The sequence below is a fragment of the Loxodonta africana genome, chromosome 4 (assembly GCF_030014295.1).
Source record: "Loxodonta africana isolate mLoxAfr1 chromosome 4, mLoxAfr1.hap2, whole genome shotgun sequence".
In the NCBI taxonomy this organism is placed as follows: Eukaryota; Metazoa; Chordata; class Mammalia; order Proboscidea; family Elephantidae; genus Loxodonta; species Loxodonta africana.
In genome coordinates this window covers 82329771-82352377 of record NC_087345.1, presented here as the reverse complement: position 1 = coordinate 82352377, position 22607 = coordinate 82329771, and the positions used below count along the sequence as shown (strand labels likewise).

The following is a 22607-nucleotide window of genomic DNA, read 5'->3' as shown; positions in this document are numbered from 1 at the left end:
ATGTTTCAACAAACAGATGCATCGCTGGAGGTGCTCACTTGTCTATGCCAAGAAATATGGAAGACAGCTTCCTGGCCAACTGACAGGAAGAGATCCATATTTATGCCTATTCCCAAGAAAGGTGATCCAACTGAATGTGGAAATTATAGAACAATATCATTAATATCACGCGCAAGCCAAATTTTGCTGAAGATCATTCAAAAAGGGTTGCAGCAGTATATCCACAGGGAACTGCCAGAAATTCAGGCCAGTTTCAAAAGAGGACGTGGAACCAGGTATATCATCGCTGATGTCAGATGGATCCTGGATGATAGCCGAGAATACTAGAAGGATGTTTCCCCGTGTTTCATTGACTGGGCAAAGGCATTCAACTGTGTAGGTCATAACAAATTATGGATAACACTGTGAAGAATGGGAGTTCCAGAACTCTTAATTGTGCTCATGAGGAACCTTTACATAGATCAAGAGGCAGTTGTTCGGAGAAAACAGGGGAATACTGATTGGTTTACAGTCAGGAAAGGTGTGCATCTGGGTTTTATTCTTTCACCATACCTATTTAATCTGTATGCTGAGCAAATAATCCAAGAAGCTGGACTATATGAAGAAGTATGGGGTATTAGGATTGGAGGAAGACTCATTAACAACCTGCGTTATGCAGATGACACAACCTTGCTTGCTGAAAGTGAAGAGGACTTGAAGCACTTACTAATGAAGATCAAAGCCCACAGCCTTCAGTATGGATTACACCTCAACATAAAGAAAACAAAAATCGGACCAGTGAGCAACATCATGATAAGTGGAGAAAAGATAGAAGTTGTGAGGGATTTCGTTTTACTTGGATCCACTATCAACAGCCATGGAAGCAGCAGTCAAGATATCAAAAGACACATTACATTGGGCAAATCTGCTGCAAAGGACCTCTTCAAAGTGTTGAAGAGCAAAGATGTCACCCTGAAGACTAAGGTGTGCCTGACCCAAGCACATCGTATGCATGTGAAAGCTGGACAATGAATAAGGAAGACCGAAGAAGAGTTGACGCCTTTAAACTGTGGTGTTGGTGAAGAACATTGAATATACCATGGACTGCCAAAAGAACAAACAAATCTGTCTTCAAGAAGTGCGGCCAGAATACTCCTTAGAGGCAGGAATGGCGAGACTGCGTGTTACATACTTTGGACATGTTGTCAGGAGGGATCTGTCCTTGGAGAAGGACATTATGCTTGGCAGAGTACATGGTTAGCAGAAAAGAGGAGGATTGACACAGTGGCTGCAACAATGGGCTCAAGCATAACAACGATTGTAAGGATGGCACAGGATCGGGGAGTGTTTCGTTCTGTTGTGCATAGGGTTGCTATGAGTTGGAACTGACTCAATGGCACCAAACAACAACAACAACAACATTTGGAGCCCTGTAGTTCAGGGTATAAGAGTTCAGCTGCTAACCAAAAGGTCACCAGTTGGAATCCACCAGCTGCTCCTTGGAAACCGTATCCTGTCCTATATGGTCGCTCTTTGTTTTAATCAACTCAATAGCGGTTGGTTTGGTTTAGATTTATTTATGCCATGCACTAATAATGTCTAAATAAAAAACGTCAGTGAGTTACATCCTGTCTGAAATCTAACCAGAGTTTGGTATTTGAGTCAAAATAGAGGGAACATATATGCTTAGGTAGCAAAACAAATTCTTCTATCCATCACTTTGACTTTTGGTGACCACATGTGTGTCAGAGCAGAACTAGGGTTTTCAGTGTTTGATTTTTTGAAAGTAGATTTAAAGGCCTTTCTTCCCATGTGACTCGGCATGGACTTGAACCTCCAATCTTGCAGTTAATAGCTTAGCATATTAACTATTTGCACTGCCCAGAAGTCTTATATATTAAAGAGAATTTTTGAGCACTATTCTTTAAACTTCAACAGATGCATTCATCCAATACTGTAAAACAATCCTTGAAAGTAACAATTAAACATGCAAAAATAGCTATTTCAGTTTCTCAGGAGTCATGTTTTCCCTCTATGATTATTTAAAAACACTGTATTAATCAACATACATATTTGTTTATGGTGCCCAAACAATGCCAGTTTGTTTGGAATGGTATGTTAATATATTTCAGCCTTGTCAATCATCCTCAGAAGAAAGACCTGGTGATCTTCTGGAAAAAATCTGCCAAGGAAACCTGAACGGATCACAATGCTCTGATCCCTTTGTGTGGTGGTCTCCAAGAGTCAAGGTCCAACCTGATGGGAATTAACACCACCACCAACAGCAATCACCCCTAGTTATTGGCATGTATGTATATATTAACATTTGTGGCACTCTTCACTCTTTAAGTAAATCAAGGTTTTCATATGGTGTAAGTTTTTTTTGTTGTTGTTGTTTCAATGGAACATTTAAAAAAATAATTTTTTTTTTTTTTGAAAATATACACAGTGGAGAGGCAGGGCCAAGAGGATGGAATAGGCAGACACTTCCGTAGAGCGCTCTTACAACAAACACCTGAAAAAAGAAGTGAAACAAGTATATTTATGACTAGCTAGGATCCCTGAACATCAAAGGCAAGCTTAGAAAACGAACTGAGGGGTAGGGGGAGACAGAGATGGTTCAGAATTAGAGAGGAATTACTGGACCTGAATCGCTGGGAGCCCTCTGGTACCATTCCTTGGGGTGGCTGTGGTGGGCTGATACTAGCTTTCGGCCACAGTTTCCTCAGGGAGAAGCAGCCAGCCACGGAGCCTACTCACACCCCTGGAACCAGAGGAGAATGGTGCTCTTGGCAAAAGCTAAGTACTTCTGTATATTTTCCCATGCAGTCCACTCCCAAGCTGGCTTCAGTGACTGTTAATTTTCCTGGGCCTGAGATAGACCCTGTTGAGCACCTAGAGCCATTCTTCAGGCCCTGGAGAAGAAAATATTCTCATTTGGAGGAAAAGATAATTTGCCAGCTCTACTAATGGGGGGAGCTCAGGACAGAAGCGGCTCCTGTCCAGGCATAAATGGCCCATGGATTTTGAGTAACTTTCCCCTTTGCATGGACCTGCGTGGGCCTATTTCAGGAGAATAGGCCCTTGTTGGCAGACTACAACTGTTTCAGCTGTGCGGTGGAGAGGTGGGTGCTTGATGTTTGACATTGCTTTGCCTATTAAACAAGGTTCTCACCTACCCACATCAGGGGCTTAAGGACTGGTGGGTCCAGTGAGGTCACCCAGCCACCCACGACAGGGGTCCAAGGATAAGTGGTATCCTTACAACCAAAAACATTGGCTGCCCATGGTCCATCTCCAGAACCCACCCACATGTATGCTCTAGGGAATAGGGACACTCTTCCCTCAGAGACATTTGGGGGATGAATCTCAGCCCCCTGCCTTGTTCAGAGTATGACCCTGTGCTGTATCCAGATACCAGTACCTACACCAATCACCCCTGACCCTCTAAGACTGCAGGACAGAGCGTGTACCACACACTTGATGATCAGCTACCTGGACACCTGAGCTGAATTCATACCAGAAAAGTGAATGGACTCCTAGACTCATATACCTGATAAAGCTCTAGCCATCTGGGGGCTGGACGTCAGACCTCCAAAGACAAAAATAATCAAGCTAGCTCACTCAAGCAACCCATTTGGGCATATCAAAACAAAATAAAGCAAGAAGCTATGACACAGTAAGCAAACGTAAAATAAACTAATACAATAACTTAAAGATGGCTTGGAGACAACAGTCAGTATCAACACAAATAATGAAACAGACCATGATCGCCTGAACAAACTCTCAGAACAAAGAATCAAGGGGTCTTTCAGATGAAAGTGCCTCCCTGGAATTACCAGAGGCAGAATACAAAAGATTAATATACAGAACCCTTCAAGACATCAGGAAGGAAATCAGAAAACATGCAGAACAAGCCAAGGAACACACAGATAAAGCAGTTGAAATTAAAAAGATTATTCAGGAACATAATGAAAAATGTAATAAGCTCGAAAAATCCATAGACAACAATCAGAAATTCAGAAGATTAACAATAAAATTACAGAAGTAGACAACTCAATAGAAAGGCAGAGGAGTAGAATTGAGCAAGTAGAAGGCAGAATATCTGAACTTGAAGATAAAGCACTTGGCACTAATGTATTTGAAGAAAATCAGATAAAAGAATTAAACGAATGACAAAAACTTAAGAATCATTTGGGACTCTATCATGAGAAATAACCTACAAGTGATTGGAGTGCCAGAACAGGGACAGATAACAGAAAATACAGAGAGAATTGTTGCAAATTTGTTGGCAGAAAACTTCCCTGATATCGTGAAAGATGAGAAAATACTTATCAAAGATGCTCATAGCACTCCACATAAGGTAGATTTTAAAAGAAAGTCACCAGGACATATTATAATTAAACTTGCCAAAAATAACCATAAACAGAGAGTTTTAAGAGCAGCTAGGGATAAATGAAAAGTCACCTACAAAGGAGAGTCAATAAGAATAAGCTCAGGCTACTCGGCAGAAACCATGCAAGCAAGAAGGCAAAGGGATGACTTACATAAAAAATTGAAGGAAAAAAAATTGCCAGCCAAAAATCACATATCCAGCAAAACTGCCTCTCAAATCTGAAGGTGAAATTAGGACATTTCCAGATAAACACAATTTTAGGGAATTCATAAAAACCACACCAAAACTACAAGAAATTCTAAAGGGAGTTCTTTGGTTAGAAGCTCAATAATATCAGGTATCAACCCAAGACTAGAACATCGGACCGAGCAATCAGATGTCAACCCAGACAGGGAAATCACAAAAATAAATCAGGTAAAAAAACACAACAGGGAAACAGCGATGTTCTTATGTAAAAAGAAGACAACATTAAAACAATAAAGAGGGCCTAAGAAATGCAGTCATAGGTCCTAAATATGCAGAGGAAGACAAGGGGTACAAAGAAATAAAAGTTAGGTTTAAATTTAGAAAAATACGGGTAAATAATAAGGTAACCACAAAAGAGACAAACTATCCTACACATGAAAATAAAATACAAGAAAAAAAAAAATAGAGGCTCAGCGGAAAAAAAATCAACAACAAGGAATACGAGAAAAAGATAGTATATAAAGATAATCTACTCAGCACCAAAAATTAACTGGGAAAAGGAAACTGTCAACAATACACAAAAAAAAGAAACAAAAATGATAGCACTAAATTCATACCTACCCATAATTACACTGAATGTAAAAGGACTAAATGCACCAATAAAGAGACAGAGAGTGGCAGAATGGATGAAAAATATGATCCATCTATATGCTGCCCTTAAGAGATGTACCTTAGACTTAGAGACACAAACTAAACCTCAAAGGATGGAAAAAAATATATATATCAAGCAAACAATCAAAAAAGAGGAGTGGCAATAATAATTTCTGACAAAATAGACTTTAAAGTCTATTATGATTAAAGGGACAATACACCAAGAAGATATAACCATATTAAATGTTTATGCACCCAATCACAGGGCTTCAAGATACATAAAACAAACTCTATCAGCATTGAAAAGTGAGATAGACAGCTCCACAATAATAGTAGGAGACTTCAACACACCACTTTCAGTGGATAGGACATCCAGAAAGAAGCTTATTAAAGACACAGAAGATCTAAATGTCACAATCAACCAACTTGACCTCATACACATATACAGAACACTCCACCCAACAGCAACCAAGTATACTTTCTTTTCTAGTGCACATGGAACATTCTCTAGAATAGACCAGATATTAGGTCATAAAGCAAGTCTTAGCAGAATCCAAAACACTGAAATATCACAAAGCATCTTCTCTAACCATAAGGCCATAGAAGTAGAAATCAATAACAGAAAAAGCAGGGAAAAGAAATCAAGCACTTGGAAACTGAACAATACCCTGCTCAAAAAAGACTGGACTATAGAAGACATTCAGGATGGAATAGAGAAATTCATAGAATCCATTGAGAATGAAAACACTTCCTATCAGAAATTTCGGGACACAGTAAAAAGTGGGCAGTTTATATCAATAAATGCACACATACATAAAGAAGAAAGGGCCAAAATCAAAGAATTATCCCTACAACTTGAACAAATAGTAAGAGAGCAACAAAAGAAACTCACAGCCACCAGAAGAAAGGAAATTATAAAAACTAAAGCAGAATTAAATGAAATAGACAACAGAAAAACAACCGAAAGAATTAACAAGACCAAAAGCTGGTTCTTTGAGAAAATCAACAAAATTGATAAACCATTGGCCAAACTGACAAAACAAAACCAGGAGAGGAAGCAAATAACCTAATAAGAAATGAGACGGGTGATATTACAACAGACCCAACTGAAATTAAAAGAATCATATCAGATTACTATGAAAAATTGTACTCTAACAAATTTGAAAACCTAGAAGAAATGGATGAATTCCTAGAAACACACTACCTACCTAAACTAACACAAACAGAGGTAGAACAACTAAATAGACCCATAACAGAAGAAGAGATTGAAAGGTAATCAAAAAACTCCCAACAAAAAAAGCCCTGGCCCAGACGGCTTCACTGTAGAGTTCTATAAAACCTTCATTGAAGAGTTAACACCACTACTACTAAAGGTATTTCAGAGCATAGAAAATGACAGGATACTCCCAAACTCATTCTATGAAGTTAGCCTCTCCCTGATGCCAAAACCAGGTAAAGACACCACAAGAAAAGAAAATTACAGACCTATATCCCTCATAAACTTAGATGTAAAAATCCTCAACAAAATTCTAGCAAATAGAATTCAATAACATATCAAAAAAATAATTCACCATGACCAAGTGAGATTCATAGCAGGTATGCAGGGATGGTTCAGAAAAACAATTAATGCAATCCATCGTATAAATAAAAGACAAGAATCACACGATTTTATCAATTGATGCAGAAAAGGCATTTGACAAAGTTCAACACCCATTCATTGTAAAAACTCTCAGTAAAGTAGGAATGGAAGGAAAATTCCTCAACATAATATAGGGCATTTATACAAAGCCAATAGCCAACATCATCCTAAATGGAGAGAGCCTGAAAGCATTCACCTTGAGACTGGGAACCAGAAAAGGATTCTCTATCACCACTCTAATTCAACATTGGGCTGGAGGTCTTAGCCAGAGCATTTAGGGTAGATAAAGAAATAAAGGGTATCCAGATTGTCAAGGAAGAAGTAAAAGTATCTCTATTAGCAGATGACATGATCTTATACACAGAAAACCCTAAGGAGTCCTCAAGAAAACTACTGAAACTAATTGAAGAGTTTGGCAGAGTATCAGGGTAGAAGATAAACGTAGAAAAATCAGTTGGAATCCTCTACACCAACAAAAGGAATGTAGAAGAGGAAATCACCAAATCAATACCATTTACAATAGCCCCCAAGATGAAAAAATACATAGGAGTAAATCTTACCAGAGCTGAAAGGATTTATACAAAGAAAACTACAAAACATTTCTGCAAGATACCAAAAGAGACCTATGTAAGTTGAAAAACATACCTTGCTCATGGATAGGGAGACTTAACATTGTAAAAATGTCTATTCTACCGAAAGCTATCTATAGATTTAATACAATTGTGATCCAAATTCCAATGACATTTTTTAATGAGATGGAGAAACAAATCACCAACTTCATATGAAAGAAAAAGAGGCCCTAGATAAGTAAAGCATTACTGAAAAAGAAGAACAAAGTGGGAGGCCTCACACTACCTGATTTTGGGACCTATTATACTGCTACAGTAGTCAAAACAGCCTGGTACTGGTGAAACAACAGAAACATAGAACAATGGAACAGAATTGAGAATCCAGACATAAATCCATCCACATATATGAGCAAATGATATTAGACAAAGGCCTCAAATCAGTTAAATGGGGAAAAGACAGTCTTTTTCAAAAATGGTGCTGGCATAACTGGATATCCATTAGCAAAAAAATGAAACAGGACCCATACCTCACGCCATGCACAAAAACTAACTCCCAGTGAATCAAAGACCTAAATATAAAATCTAAAAGGATAAAGATCATGGAAGAAAAAATAGGGACAACATTAGGAGCCCTACTACATGGCATAAACAATATACAAAACATTACTAAAAATGCAGAAGAAAAACTAGATAACAGGGAGCTCCCAAAAATCAAACACCTATGCTCATCCAAAGACTTCACCAAAAGAGCAAAAAGATTACCTACAGACTGGGAAAAAGTTTTTAGCTATGACATTTCCAATCAGCACCTGGTCTCTAAAATATACACGATAGTGCAAAAACTCAACTACAAAAAGATGACAGATACATGAGGAAATGCTCACTATCATTAGCCATTAGAGAAATGCAAATCAAAACTACAATGAGATTCCATCTCACTCCAACAAGGCTGGTATTAATTCAAAAAACACAAAATAATAAATATTGGAGAGGTTGTGGAGAGACTGGAACACTTATACATTGCTGGTGGGAATGTAAAATGGTCCAACCACTTTGGAAATCAATTTGGCCCTTCCTTAAAAAGCTAGGAATAGAACTATAATATGACCCGGCAATCCCACTCCTTGGAATATACCCTAGAGAAATAAGAGTCTTTACACGAACAGATATATGCACACCCATGTTCACTGCAGCACTGTTTACAATAGCAAAAAGATGGAAGCAACCAAGATGCCCATCAACAGATGAATGGATAAATAAATTATGGTATATTCACACAATTGAATGCTGCACATCGATAAAGAACAGTGATGAATCTGTGAAAAATTTCCTAATGTGGAGGAATCTGGAAGGCATTATGCTGAGTGAAATTAGTCAGTTGCAAAAGGACAAATATTGTATAAGACCACTATTTTAAGAACTGGAGAAACACTTTAAACAGAGAAGAAAATATTCTTTGATGGTTAAGAGAGGGGGAGGGAGAGAGGGATGAAGAGGGCTGTTCCCTAATTAGATAGTAGATAAGAAAGTCAAGTGAAGGGAAAGACAACACACAATACAGGAGAGGTTAGCACAACTGGACTAAACCAAAAGCAAAGAAGTTTCCTCAATGAAATGAATGCTTTGAAGACCAGTGTAGCAGGGGCAGGGGTTTGGGGACCATGGTTACAGGGGACATCTCAAGTCAATGGGCATAATAAAATCTATGAAGAAAACATTCTGCATCCCTCTTTAGAAAGCGGTGTCTGGGATTTTGAACGCTAGCAAGTGGCGATCTAAGATGCATCAATTGGTCTCAACCCACCTGGGTCAAAGGAGAATGAAGAACACCAAGGACACAAGGTAATTATGAGCCCAAGAGACAGAAAGGGCCACATAAACCAGAGACTACATCGGCCTGAGACCAGAAGAACTAGATGGTGCCTATCTACAACGGGTGACTTCTCTGACACGGAACACAAAAGAAAACCTCTGAGGGAGCAAGAGAGCAGTGAGATGCAGACCCCAAATTCTCATAAAAGGACCAGACTTAATGGTCTAACTGAGACTAGGACTGCGGACCTTCTGTTAGCCTATGACAGGGACCATTCCCAAAGCCAACTCTTCAGAGAGGGATTGGCCTGGATAATGGGATAGAAAAAGATACTGGTGAAGAATGAGCTCCTTGGATCAAGTAGACGCTTGAGACTATGTTGGCATCTCCTATCTGGAGGGGAGATGAGAGAGCAGAGGGCTTTAGAAGCTGGCAGAATGGACAAGAAAAGAGAGAGTGGCGGGAAGGAGTGGGCTGTCTCATTAGGGGAAGAGCAATTAGGAGTATATAGCAAGGTGTATATAAATTTTTGCATGAGAGACTGACTTGATTTGTAATTTTCACTTAAAGCACAATAAAAATTTTAAAAAATATGCAGAGTAGAACATACAACAATTCAACACTTTCTATATGTACACTTCAGTGACATTGATTATATTCTTCAAGTTGTGCAACCATTCTCACCCTGCTTTTCCAAATTGTTGCTCCCCAATTAATATAACCTCACTGCCCCCTAAGCTTCCTATCTATCTTTTGAAGTTACTGTTGTCAATTCAATCCCATATACATTGTTCTTAAAAGAGCACAACTCTCAGGGCAGACATTCTTTACTAATTAAGCTAAACAATTGTTTGGTTTAAAGAAGACTTTGGGAGTGTCTGATGCTGGGTTCTAAAGACGAGCAAAATCAGGGAAGTGTATATATAAATATTTCTAGAGAAATTTATTTAAAGGAAATGGCTCATGCACTTGCGGAGGCTAGCAAGTTCCAAATCCATGGGTCAGGCGTCAGGGTGCAAGCTTCTCTTGACTCATGTTGTTGCAGGGGCTGACAAACCCCAAACTGGCAAGTCAGGCAGAAGGCTGCTGGCTCATGGGGTTGTGGAAGCTGGAAAATCCCAAAATCTATAAGTCAGGAGGCAGGCTGCTGGTTCACATCCCAAGAACCGAAAGAGCCAAAGGTCAAAGAATGATGAGTCAGATGCAGGATCAAGAGAAGGGGAGCTTTACCAGAACATCCATATATACTGAATGGAGGCCACAACCTCAAGTAAACTCCCTTTTCAACTGATCAGCTGTTCACATAAGATCAAAAAATGGAGTATAATTACATAATATCTGCCAAACCATGGAGAACCATAGCCTAACCAAGCTGACATATAACCTTAAACATCAGAGTCTACCCATTGTCAAATTGGCACCTGTACATATCTCCTTAAATCATACACAGTCTCTAAAAAGAAAATTATAGTCATTCTTGTGTCTAACACGACACAATTGTGTAAAATTGGAAACCCACTAGCCATGTTTATATCTTATATATCTTATATTAAGTAATTAAATAAGGGTGGGAAGAAAACACAGATATTTTATATATATATATATGTATCCCCCATGTGTCTGTGAGTTTGTGGTACTGCGGGGGGTAAGTGTTGCTGTGATGCTGGAAGCTGTGGCACTGGTATTCAAATACCAGCAAGGTCACCCATGGCAAACAGGTTTCAGGTGAGCTTCCAGACTTAGACAGACTAGGAAATAGGACCTGGCAGTCTACTGCTGAAAAGAATTAGCCAGTGAAAACCTTATGAATAGCTGCATAACATTGTCTGATATAGTGTCAGAAGATGAGCCCCTTAGGTTGGAAGACACTTGAAAGACGACTGGGGAAGAGCTGCCTCCTCAAAGTAGAGTTAACCTTAATGATGTGGATGGAGTCAAACTTTCAGGACCTTCATTTGCTGTTGTGGCAAAACTCAAAACGAGAGGAAACAGCTGCAAACATCCATTAATAATCAGAATGTGGAATGCACGAAGTATGAATCTAGGAAAATTGGAAGTTGTCAAAAATGAAATGGAATTCACAAACATTGATATCCTAGGCATTACTGAACTGAAATGGACTGGTATTGGCCATTTTGAATCAGACAGTCATATGGTCTGCTATGCCAGCAATGACAACTTGAAGAGGAATGGTGGTGCATTCATTGTCAAAAAGAACATTTCAAGATCTATCCTGAAGTAGAACTCTGTCAATGATAGGATAGTATTCATATGCCTACAAGAACGACCCGTTAATACAACTGTTATTCAAATTTACACACCAACAACTAAAGCCAAAGATGCAAAAACTGAAGAGTTTTACCAGCTTCTGCAGTCTGAAATTGATCGAATGTGCAGTGAGGATGCATTGGTAATTACTGCTGATTAAAATGTGAAAGCTGGAAACAGAAGAAGGATCAACATTTGGCAAATACCACCTTGGTGACAGAAATGATGCTGGAAATCACATGATAGAATTTTGCAAGACCAATGACTTCTTCATGCAAATACCTTTTTTCACCAATGTAAATGGTGACTATACACATGGATTTTGCCAGACAGAAAACACAGGAATCAAATCAACTACATCTGTGGAAAAAGATGATGGAAAAGCATGATATTATCAGTCAGAACAAGGCCAGGGGCCAATTGCAGAACTGACCATCGATTGCTCAGATGGAAGTTCAGGTCGAAGCTGAAGAAAATTAGAACAAATCCCCAAGAGCCAAAGTATGACCTTGAGTGTATCCCACCTGAATTTAGAGACCATCTCAGGAACTGATTTGATGCATTGAACACTAAAAACCGAAGACCAGACGAGTTGTGGAATAACATCAAGGACATCATACATGAGGAAAGCAAGAGGTCATTAAAAAGACAGGAAAGAAGGAAAAGATCAAAATGGATGTCAGAAGAGGCATCGAAACTTGCTCTTGAACATCAAGTAGTTGAAGCAAAAGGAAGAAATGATAAATAAAAGAGCTGAAGAACAGAAAATTTCAAAGGATGGCTCAAGAAGACAAAGTAAAGTCTTATAATGACATGTGCAAAGACCTGGAGTTAGAAAACCAAAAGGGAAGAGCATACTCGGCAATTCTCAAGCCGAAAGAACTGAAGAAAAAATTCTAGCCTTGAGTTGCAATTCTGAAGAAATCAGTGGGGAAAATATGAGATGATGCAGGAAGTATCAAAAGAAGATGGAAGGAATACACAGAGTCACTATACCAAAAAGAATTGGTCTATGTTCAACCATTTGAGGTGGTAGTACCTGATCAGGAACTGATGGTACTGAAGGAAGAGGTCCAAGGTGCACTGAAGGCATTGGTGAAAAACGTGGCTCTAGGAATTGACAGAATAGCATTTGAGATGTTTCAGCAAATGGATGGAGTGCTGGGAGTGTTCACTCGTCTATGCCAAGAAATTTGCAAGACAACTACTTGACCGAATGTGAAGAGATTCACATCTATGCCTATTCCAAAGAAAGGTGATCCAACTGAAAATGTAAATTATTAAACAATATCATTAAGATCATAAAAAAATAATATCATAGACAAGTAAAATTTTGCTGAAGATCATCCAAAAGCAGCTGCAGCAGTACGTAGACAGGGAGCTGCCAGAAATTCAAGCCGGATTCAGAAGAGGACATGGAACAAGGGACATCATTGATGATGTCAGATGGATCCTGGATGAAAGTAGAGAATACCAGAAAGACGTTTACTTCCCTTTTCTTGACTATGCAAAGCCATTCGACTGTGTGGATCATAAGAAATTGGGGATAACATTGAGAAAAATGGGAATTCCAGAACACTTAATTGTGCTCATGAGGAACCTGTATATAGATCAAGAGGAAGCCATTTGAACAGGACAAGGGGATACTGCGTGCTTTAAAGTAAGAAAGATGTGCATTAAGATTGTATCCCTTCACCATACCTATTCAATTTGCATGCTGAGCAAATAATCTGAGAAGCTGGACTATAGGAAGAAAAATGGGCCATCGGGTTTGCCAAAAGATTCATTAACAGCCTGTGTTATGTAGATGACACAACCTTGCTTGCTGAAAGTGAAGAATACTTGAAGCACTTATTGTTGAAGATCAAAGACCAGAACCTTCAGTATGGATTACACCTCAACATATGGAAACAAAAATCCTCACAACTGGGCCAATAAGGAACGTCATGAAAAACTGAGGAATGATTGAAGTTGTCAAGGATTTCATTTTACTTAGCTCCACAATCAACACCCATGGAAGCAGCAGTCAAGAAATCAAATGACGCATTGCACTGGGCAAATGTGCTGCAAAAGACCTCTTTAAAGTGTTAAAAAGCAAAGATATCACCTTGAAGACTAAGGTGCACCTGACCCAAGCCATGATGTTTCCTATCACCTCATATGCCTGTGAACTTTGGGCAATGAATAAGGAAGTCTAAAGAAGAATTGACACCTTTGAGCCATGGTGTTGATGAAAAATAATACTGTATATACCATGGACTGCCAGTACGAATCTGTCTCGGAATAAGTACAGCCAGAATGCTCCTTAGAAGCAATGATGGTGAGACTATGTCTCACATACTTTGTACATGTTATCATGAGGGATCGGTCCCTGGAGAAGGACGTCATGCTTGGTAAAGTAGGGTGTCTGTGAAAAAGAGGACTCCCCTCACGGAGATGGATTGACACAGTGCCTACAACAATGGGCTCAAGCATAACAATAATTGTGAGGATGGTGTAGTACCAGGCAGTGGTTCATTCTGTTGTACATGGAGTTTCTATGAGTCGGAAATGACTGGACAACACATAACAACAACTATACATATATACATTTTTATATATATATATATACTCACACATACACACACATAGACACACACACACATATATGCACACATACACTTAAAACAAGGAGGAAATACTCAGAACAATTATAGACTGCATTTCTGCAACTGGTTACATGGTCATTGCTGGTATTCAGAACTACCTTCTTCCAAAACCCATTCCGTATACCCTTTGCCCTCAGCAAGCACCTCAGCTGGTTGTGCTTCTTTGCCTGCTTGGGTGGCCCAAACCTCCATTCCTGAAGGATGTGGGTCATTAGTAGTCATGTTGGAATTAGTTTGCTGTAGTTTTCCATTGACTTTAATCCCAGGGCATTGTACTACTAAGAGATGCCTTAAGGGTTCTCCTGTATTCCAGACATCCTCTTCTTCACCTCCATTGTGTAATACCAATCTGATTTCCCCTGAATGTTAGTACCAATCACACCAGCCAATACAGTAACTCCCTTATTTGTCTGTGGATCCAGAGGCATGAGGAGCCCAAAGTGGCCAGGTGTCATTCTTAACTTCCAGTTCAATGCAGTCAGTGTTGTATCTCCTGGTGGGAGCATTCCTCCCTTTGGAACTAAGACTTCTAGACCCACAGAGCATAGGGTCTCAAGGACAATAGGCAAAAACTATGTGAGTGGGTCACTAGGGGTAATAGTGATTAGTTACATTAATCAATTACTTTCATTGCTGTGCGACCGTCACCCTTAATGAATGAGAATTTTTCAAAACCACAAGCGGAAACTCTGGCCTCCATAAGTAATGAGCCCTTTTCCCCTTCACTCCTGCCCCCCCATACATTTGCTTGTTTTTTATGTAAACGAGGTCATACAATATTTGTCCTTTTTTGATTGACTTATTTCCCTCAGCATAATGTCTTCAAGCTCCTTCCCTGCTATAGCATATATATATAAATATATGTATATATATATATACCACATTTTGTCCATACATTGGTTGTTTCCACCTTTTGACTCTTGTGAAAATTGCTCTAACGATCACTGGTGTACATATATCTGTTCCTGTCACTGCTTTAAAGTCCCGTGGGTATATTCCTAACAGTGGAATTGCTGGGTCATATAGTAGTTCTACTTTTAGTTTTTTGAAGAACAGTCTCTGAAAACGCCTTTTACTACAGGTTTCCTGGCCACACATATACTCTGCTTTATTTTTGTTTATTTATTTCTTTAGGCCTGAAAAAGTCTGAACCTTAGTTTTATATTTTTAAAGATATTTTTCTTGGCTACAAAATTCTACATGAACAAATCCAGCATTTAAAAATGTTATTCTATTCCGATTTTCATAGTTTTAGTCAAGCCAAGGAATGTAGACAACTGTTTATGGAAATATTGCTGACAAAGTCCACAGATAAATGTGATAGTAGATGAAGTGGTTGATGGGGATAAAAGAGGGAGTTTTAGAATGGAATATATTATATGCATGTTTGTAAAGGAATGGGAATGACCCATTAGAGAGGTAAGGAAAGATGGGGAGGATTACAGGAACATTGTCTTTGTGACCTGTTGTGGGGTATGTTACAAGGTGGAGAGAAGGAATGGTCTTAGATCCCAAACCAAACTAAACCAGTTGCCATACAGTTGATAGGAGCATAGACAGTTCATCTAATATATCAAAGAATGACTTTGAACTACTTAGTTATGTGCACAAAAATTTGACTGCCTGGAAGCTACTAAAGAGGCCAGCCTTGGCGGTTTGCCTAGAGCAGATTGACTAGGTAGTAGGAAAAAACATCTTTTCAAATGGAAAATTAGTATGATAGTTTTGATCATTTCTCAAAATTGCACTCTCGGCCTCCATGTAGACTCATTTCTTAAAATCCACCATTCAGATTCCGTGCTTCCTAGATCTGAGGCAGGTTGCCTCAGTTATCAGAGAAAATACTTTCAGTTGTTTTCTGCTTACCTGAAAAATACATGATAGGTCCTCTGTTGTATAATGCTTGTTATCGTCCTTTTGTTGGCACTTATATTTCAGTTTGAGCAAATTTATTCATCAGAATCCATCAGTAGTAAAAGACTGGAAAGTAGAGTACATGTGCACAAAAGCCATATGGATGGGTAGAGGCGATGGTGGGCATTTGTGGAAATTCTCTTTTGATTGTATCTAGAAGGGTGAATGGTATATTTGATGGGTAAACAAAAGGAAGCAGGATCTTCCAGGCTGATGAGATCGCATTACAAACACCTAGTTTCATGTGGCAGAAAAGAAAGTATGGATAAGTATCATAAGAAGATGGTGGAATGTAAATTTTAGGCCAGATTACTAAAGCCCTGAAATGGTATGTTAAGGAACTTTGACTTTAATCTATCCTCACTAGACAGCCATTGAAGAGGTCTGGAAAGAAAAAAAAAAAAAAATCCTCAGAGTCGTTTTTGGAGGATTATGCAAGTATTATGAATCATGGATTTAAGAAATAAAAGCCTGTAGGGAGGCAGAGAGACCATTTTGAAGAAATAATCAAAAAGTAGATACTGATTTCCATTCGAAGAGCTGTTTTTCCATATAACTCAGTCAACTTGCTTTAGGCAAACTGCCAACACTTGTGTTTTTCACATCTTCTAGACAATCAGCTTCCTCAGAATAAAGACACAGTTATCTGTTTCTGCCACGAGTGTTATATTCCTAGTCATCTACACACAAACTCTGTGAGTCATTTAGACTCTGTTTTCTCTTATTAATCTGCTAGTATGTGTAATTAACAATTTCTAATTTTTATATGTATGATGAACATTTTGATTTGAAGTAAGGATTTATGTGTTTGCTTGATCCATTTCTTTCTCAAGAATGTCTATGCTTGCTTTTTCACATTCATAAAACTTTTCCAGGTGTAACTGAAATTCTGTCTCCTCAAAGAACCTGTCAGATTATGAAGCAGTATGACATTCTGGTTATAGGAATGGATTCTGGATCCAGATTGCCTGGGTTCAAATATTAGCCTTCCCAATCATCGGGTGCATGACCTTGATAATGTGCCTCAGTTCCCTTATTTGTAACACAGGAGTGATAATCATAGCATATCATTATTAATAGTTATAATACTATATAGGTGAAGATAATGATAGTATTATATAATTAATAAGATTTTAATTGATTCTGTTATTATCCTGGTTGTTACTTAGCATAGTGCCTTGCACCAAATAAATAATATAAGTGCTGTAATTGTTTCTCTTGACCACAGGGATCTCTCTTCTATATTGAAAGCACTCATGAACTGTGCCCCATGTTGGGCACTTTAATGTATGTTGCCTTGCAAAATTTCTTGTATTGTTAACTTTTCATGGTGTGCGTCTTATATATTAAATTGTTGCCCTGGGGCAGATTTACTTCTTTGCATTTTCCATACTACCTAGCAAAATACCAGACATACCTGCCATAGAAATTTATAAAATGATACACAAACATAATTTGAATGTTGGAGAATTTCTAGGGTTCTTTCTATCTCTGGGAAAATGATGCTGATTACTCAGCTAGACATACGTTACCTTTTGTGCAGGGTTTTAATTATCCAGAGGAACAAAGATTATGTCTCCTTTCAGAGCAGCAGTTTGGGATCAATTGTGCTGACAAACGATGCATTCCCTGGGGGTCCTGATTCTGGGGAGATTAATATTGCCTTTGTTGACACCTTTTAAGAACAAAAGTTAAATAGATGTTTGAAAATCAGTCCCAGAAGACTGCTAAAGTGGCAATGTGAGCATCAAACACAGGTCATCAGCAGGCTAAGGAGAAGAGCAGAAGAAATGGAACAACAGAGATGAATGGCATCATTGTGTTGAATGTACTACAAAAGAGATCTCCAAGCTTTCTTTCAAATCTATCACTCAAATATCCATGTATTTAATCAGCATGATGAAATCATTGTCATTTAATTTGAGGATGCCATCTCTTTTGATTTACCAAAGAAGGCCATAATTGAAGAAGCATTCTAATGCCTGAGGGAAGGAGTGAACTTGAGAGCTCCTGCTCCCATTCTCAGCATCCTCTTTTCTCTTCTGAGAGGGAAATATAAGTTCTGCAAGATCCGAAATCTTGTCCCATCTGTTTAGTGCTATATTCAGGTGCTAAAACTAAACTCTGGCACGTTGCAATCACTCAGTAAATATTTCTTGAATAAATAATGATGACAAGACTTGAATGGAAGCAAGGGAAATACGTTAAGGATGTATTTTACCTTCTCACTTCCTCTTTCACCTTGTACTTGAGGGCTCTTCATGCCCCCTCTTATTTCCTTAATCATTCAGATAGCAATCCCAGGTGTGCTGTGAGTTCTGTGACACCAAACTGGATTATATCTAATTAAAACGGAGAAGGCGTTTTCATAAGAATTTCTGCAGAAAATGTTATGGAGTACAATGAGGAAATGACTTATAAATATTAAAAGCATACAAAGTCTTATATTATTGACCTTTCTGAGACATCTTATAAAAGGAATGCAGGTCATGCAATGAAATCTGATTGTACAATGACAACTAGTGTAGAGATGTTGAATAGGCATCTCTTCTTCAAGCAGGAATTCTGTAATATTTTCTACATCTAAGGTATTTCCCCTCGTTGAGAAATTTCCCCAACCTACACATACCATTAAGTGACATAAAGTTCTTAGTCTTTTTTTGATCAGCCTGGGCAAAGCCGTGATCAATTTCAGTACTACTTGAGGTAATTTTTAGGAATCACATTTGTACCCGAGAGTGACCTCAGTTATTTTATGTGCTTCTTCCAACTCCAGTCTGAGGCTTCAAAACATGCCACAATGCCATCCTCTTATGTTTCCTCTTAGAGAGGAGAATGGATGAAGGAGAGAGAGCTTCATTCTCCAGAAAAGAAGCTCGATGTTTGTCTTTCATGAATCTAGTGCATTTTAAAATATTGGTTCTATCTAGCTATACTAAGGTCCAGCCAGGTAAGAGGAGATGGCTAATCTCTTTTTGAATCTCAAAAATGTACTTAACTTTGCCCATCATCATCCAAAGCTTTTACAAACTGGACACAACCAGCTATTTTGAGGAAGGAGATTTATGGATATAGACTCTGCTTGCTAATGAGCTACGACTCAGGCAAATTGATCAACCCAATTACTAATACATGCATATTATAGATGCATGCTCAATTAATTATCAAAAACGAAATTAGCCATTTAGTGGAATTTTGTTGGCTTTTAAATGGTATTAAATGAGAAAAAGAGGAAGGCTTTGGATAATAAATCTCTTTTTTTTCTAGAAGTGTTTTGAAATGTTCAGAACATATGCACGTTCTATGGACATGACTTCATATGAATATTTGGAAGCATTATGAAGCTATAAAGTATATCTGAGAAACTAGATGATATTCATAAAATGTAAGAACATTTGTATATGGATGGCAAAGTATAAATGTATATTTTCACCCAGATACAACTTGGATAAATGCTTTCATCATCTTATAGAAAGAATTAATAGCTTCTAGGTCCAAGTTGGAAACCCTGGTGGTGTAGTGGTTAAGTGCTACAGCTGGTAACCAAACAGTTGGCAGTTCAAATCCACCAAGCACTCCTTGGAAACTCTATGGGGCAGTTCTACTCTGTCCTATAGGGTCACTTTGAGTCAGAATCGACTCGATGGCACTGGGTTAGGTTTTTTGTGGTTTGGTTAAAAAAAATCCAAGTTAATCTTAATTACTGTCCTCCCATACATTTTCTCTCCCCCAACTATAAGTCCATTCAATTTTTTCACACTATGCTTGGATTTGATCTCCAGAAGTCAGCTTATGCTAACCAACCGAATGCCCATCAAATGCCCAAATTATTAATTATAGCTATTGTTTTTTTCCAACCTTCTCAATTCTTAATATTTTAATTTGTTACATGTCCTGAGATAGTGGATGCCTGGACAGTTGCAGATATCACTCAACTGAAGGCTAATTATCTTGCCCCTAAATTCAAGGTTTGTTCTCCTTGAATCAAGCCGTTAACACTATGAATGTCAATGTCAGTAGAAGACATCCAGCACTTGAAAGTCTGGCTGTTTTTCTTCTCTACTTATATCACATGTCAGGATGAACTCTTTGTTGTTAGTTGCGGCTTAGTAGATTCTGTTCATGGTGATCCCATGTATTCAGAGTAGAACTACTCTATAGGGTTTTCAAGGCTGCTACCTTTTGGAACCAGATGTCCAGTCTTGTATTCTGAGGTGCCTTTGGGTAAGTTCAAACCACCAACCTTGCAGCTAGTAGTTTAATACTTAACCGTTTGCACCATTCAGGGGCTCCACGAGATAAACTAAACCCAAATAATGTCCCAAAAGTGAGTAACTTAATTTAAAAGAAAGAAGAATCTATCTCCATTGTCTTTGTGATTTTCCCATTAAACCTTTTTACTTAATCCTAAAAATGAACTAGGAAATAATGCAGGAATATCCTGAAACTTTTACATTGAAAAGGAGAGCTCTGGAGTGCCCAATTTTGTTTCATACCATGGTTTAAGCTGCAGTAAAGAATTTCCAGTTACTCTTAAAAAACTGGAGCCTGAACATTGAATATTCCCAACAAGTGAGAAATATTCTCTGGCCTTTTAGAATCCACATCATGAGTACTTCATATGGCCAGAAGCAGATTTTATTTAATTGCATTTCCTTTTTATATCACTGAGAATTTTCAGAATCCAGCCTGAGATAAATGCATTCATTGATAAATGCATAAATTTATTATTCTTAATAAAGTAAGATTAAAAGAAGGTAAACTAAATAGCTTGATTTTTTTCTTTTTTCTGATCATAATAGAAAAATATTTGAGGGGAAAGTCTAGCTTGATGACTATACAGAATAGGAAGAAACAATGTGTGTGGTAGTGTCATGAAAGATGATTATGGGTTATTCAGATTTAAGCTCGGCCACAAAGCATTAATTGTCTCTTACTTCTTTTTGAGAAATGCAATTTTTTTTAACAGTGTCTTTGAAGGTTTCTTTGACTTGTTTGTTTCAAAGTGTATAAATGAATGGGTTAAGCAAAGGGGCAACAGAAGTGGCTAGCATTGATACCATCTTATTAAGGGCCACTCCTTCCTTTGCTGAAGGCTTGATGTAGATGAGATGCAGCTGCCATAGGTCATGGAAACCACAATCATGTGAGAAGAACATGTAGAAAAGGCCTTTTTTCTTTGTTGGGCAGAAGGGAATTTTAGAATGGTCTTGACAATGTATGTGTATGAAAGAACCACACCAATTAGGGTAATAATTAGTGTTACCACGGCAAAACCCAAGGCATTTTTTTCTGTAAGCGTTGTGTCTGAGCAGGATATCTGTAAAACAGGATACGTATCACAGCCAAAACTATCAATGAGATTTGAGTCACAGAATTCCAGCTGGAGACCCATACTAAAAGGTAGGAGGATGATCAACAGGCCAGCAAACCAGGAGCAGAGAAGAAGGGTAGTGCAGACCTTACTGTTCATGATGGTTGTGTGATGCAGGGGCTTACAGATGGCCACATAGCGATCATAGGACATGGCAGCAAGGAGAAAAAAATTGGTGGCTCCAAAGAGGACAAAAAAAACTTCTGTGTGGCACAAGCATTATAGGTAATCGTTTTGTCTCCAGTTGCCAGGGTGTACAGAAATCTGGGCACACAGACAGTGGTGAATGACACTTCCAAGAAAGAGAAATTTCGGAGGAAAAAATACATGGGAGTCTTAAGGTGAGAATCTAAAAGTGTGAGGGTGATAATTGTCAGGTTCCCAGTTACACTCAAAATGTAGGTGAGAAATAAAAATATCAAAAGCACAATCTGTAGAATTGGGTCATCTGTCAACCCCAGCAGGATGAATGCTGTTATGGCTGTATGATTTCTCATCGCTACCTGTGTCAGGTCAAGAGCGATTGGCTCTGAAAAGAGAAGGGCTGTAAGAAGGAAGCTAGCGTGGAACCTGAATGAAAGATGTAAGCAGTATTATTGTAGTGCATTTTACATTTGGATAATGGAAGTTTACTGGAAATATTTAAATATGAATCTTAGGTTTATAATTCCCTGATTAGAAACTCTTTATAAAGCTGGCAACTAAAACAAAAAACAAGTCACTCATCATGTACCTTGTTTCATACACAATTTCTCAATATTATTGCCTTGTGGCACAGCTATTAAAACAAACAAACAACAACAACAACAAAAAGACACAACTCATAGCACAGCTATTAGCACCCCCTATTTTACAGATTATTCTATTTTTTAAAACGTTTTTGTTTTGTTTTGTTTCCAGTCACCTTTTTCTTTGCTTTTCCCATCTTACTGAACTGCTCACTTTTCATAACAGGGTAGGATTTGTCCAGTAGTATTTTATGCTGGTCTCTGATTATATTTAACCTAAGCAAAATATCTTCAAAGGGTTAGATCATGTCTTTGTACTTTAAATTATCTCAGATTAGGAAGAAAAATGTTTAAAATACAAGGTTATATCTTTGTTTTGTCTTTCCTGTATTTAATCAAACGAAAGCATTTCTAACCCAGTAAAGCGGTTGCTTGTTGTGGC

The 22607-nt window shown here is 38.2% G+C and overlaps 1 pseudogene; it reads right to left on the bottom strand.

The window, feature by feature from the left end:
• Positions 1–20985: 20985 nt before the first annotated feature.
• Positions 20986–22331, bottom strand: LOC100674978 (olfactory receptor 6C2-like; annotated as a pseudogene).
• Between the last annotated feature and the right edge of the window lie 276 nt (positions 22332–22607).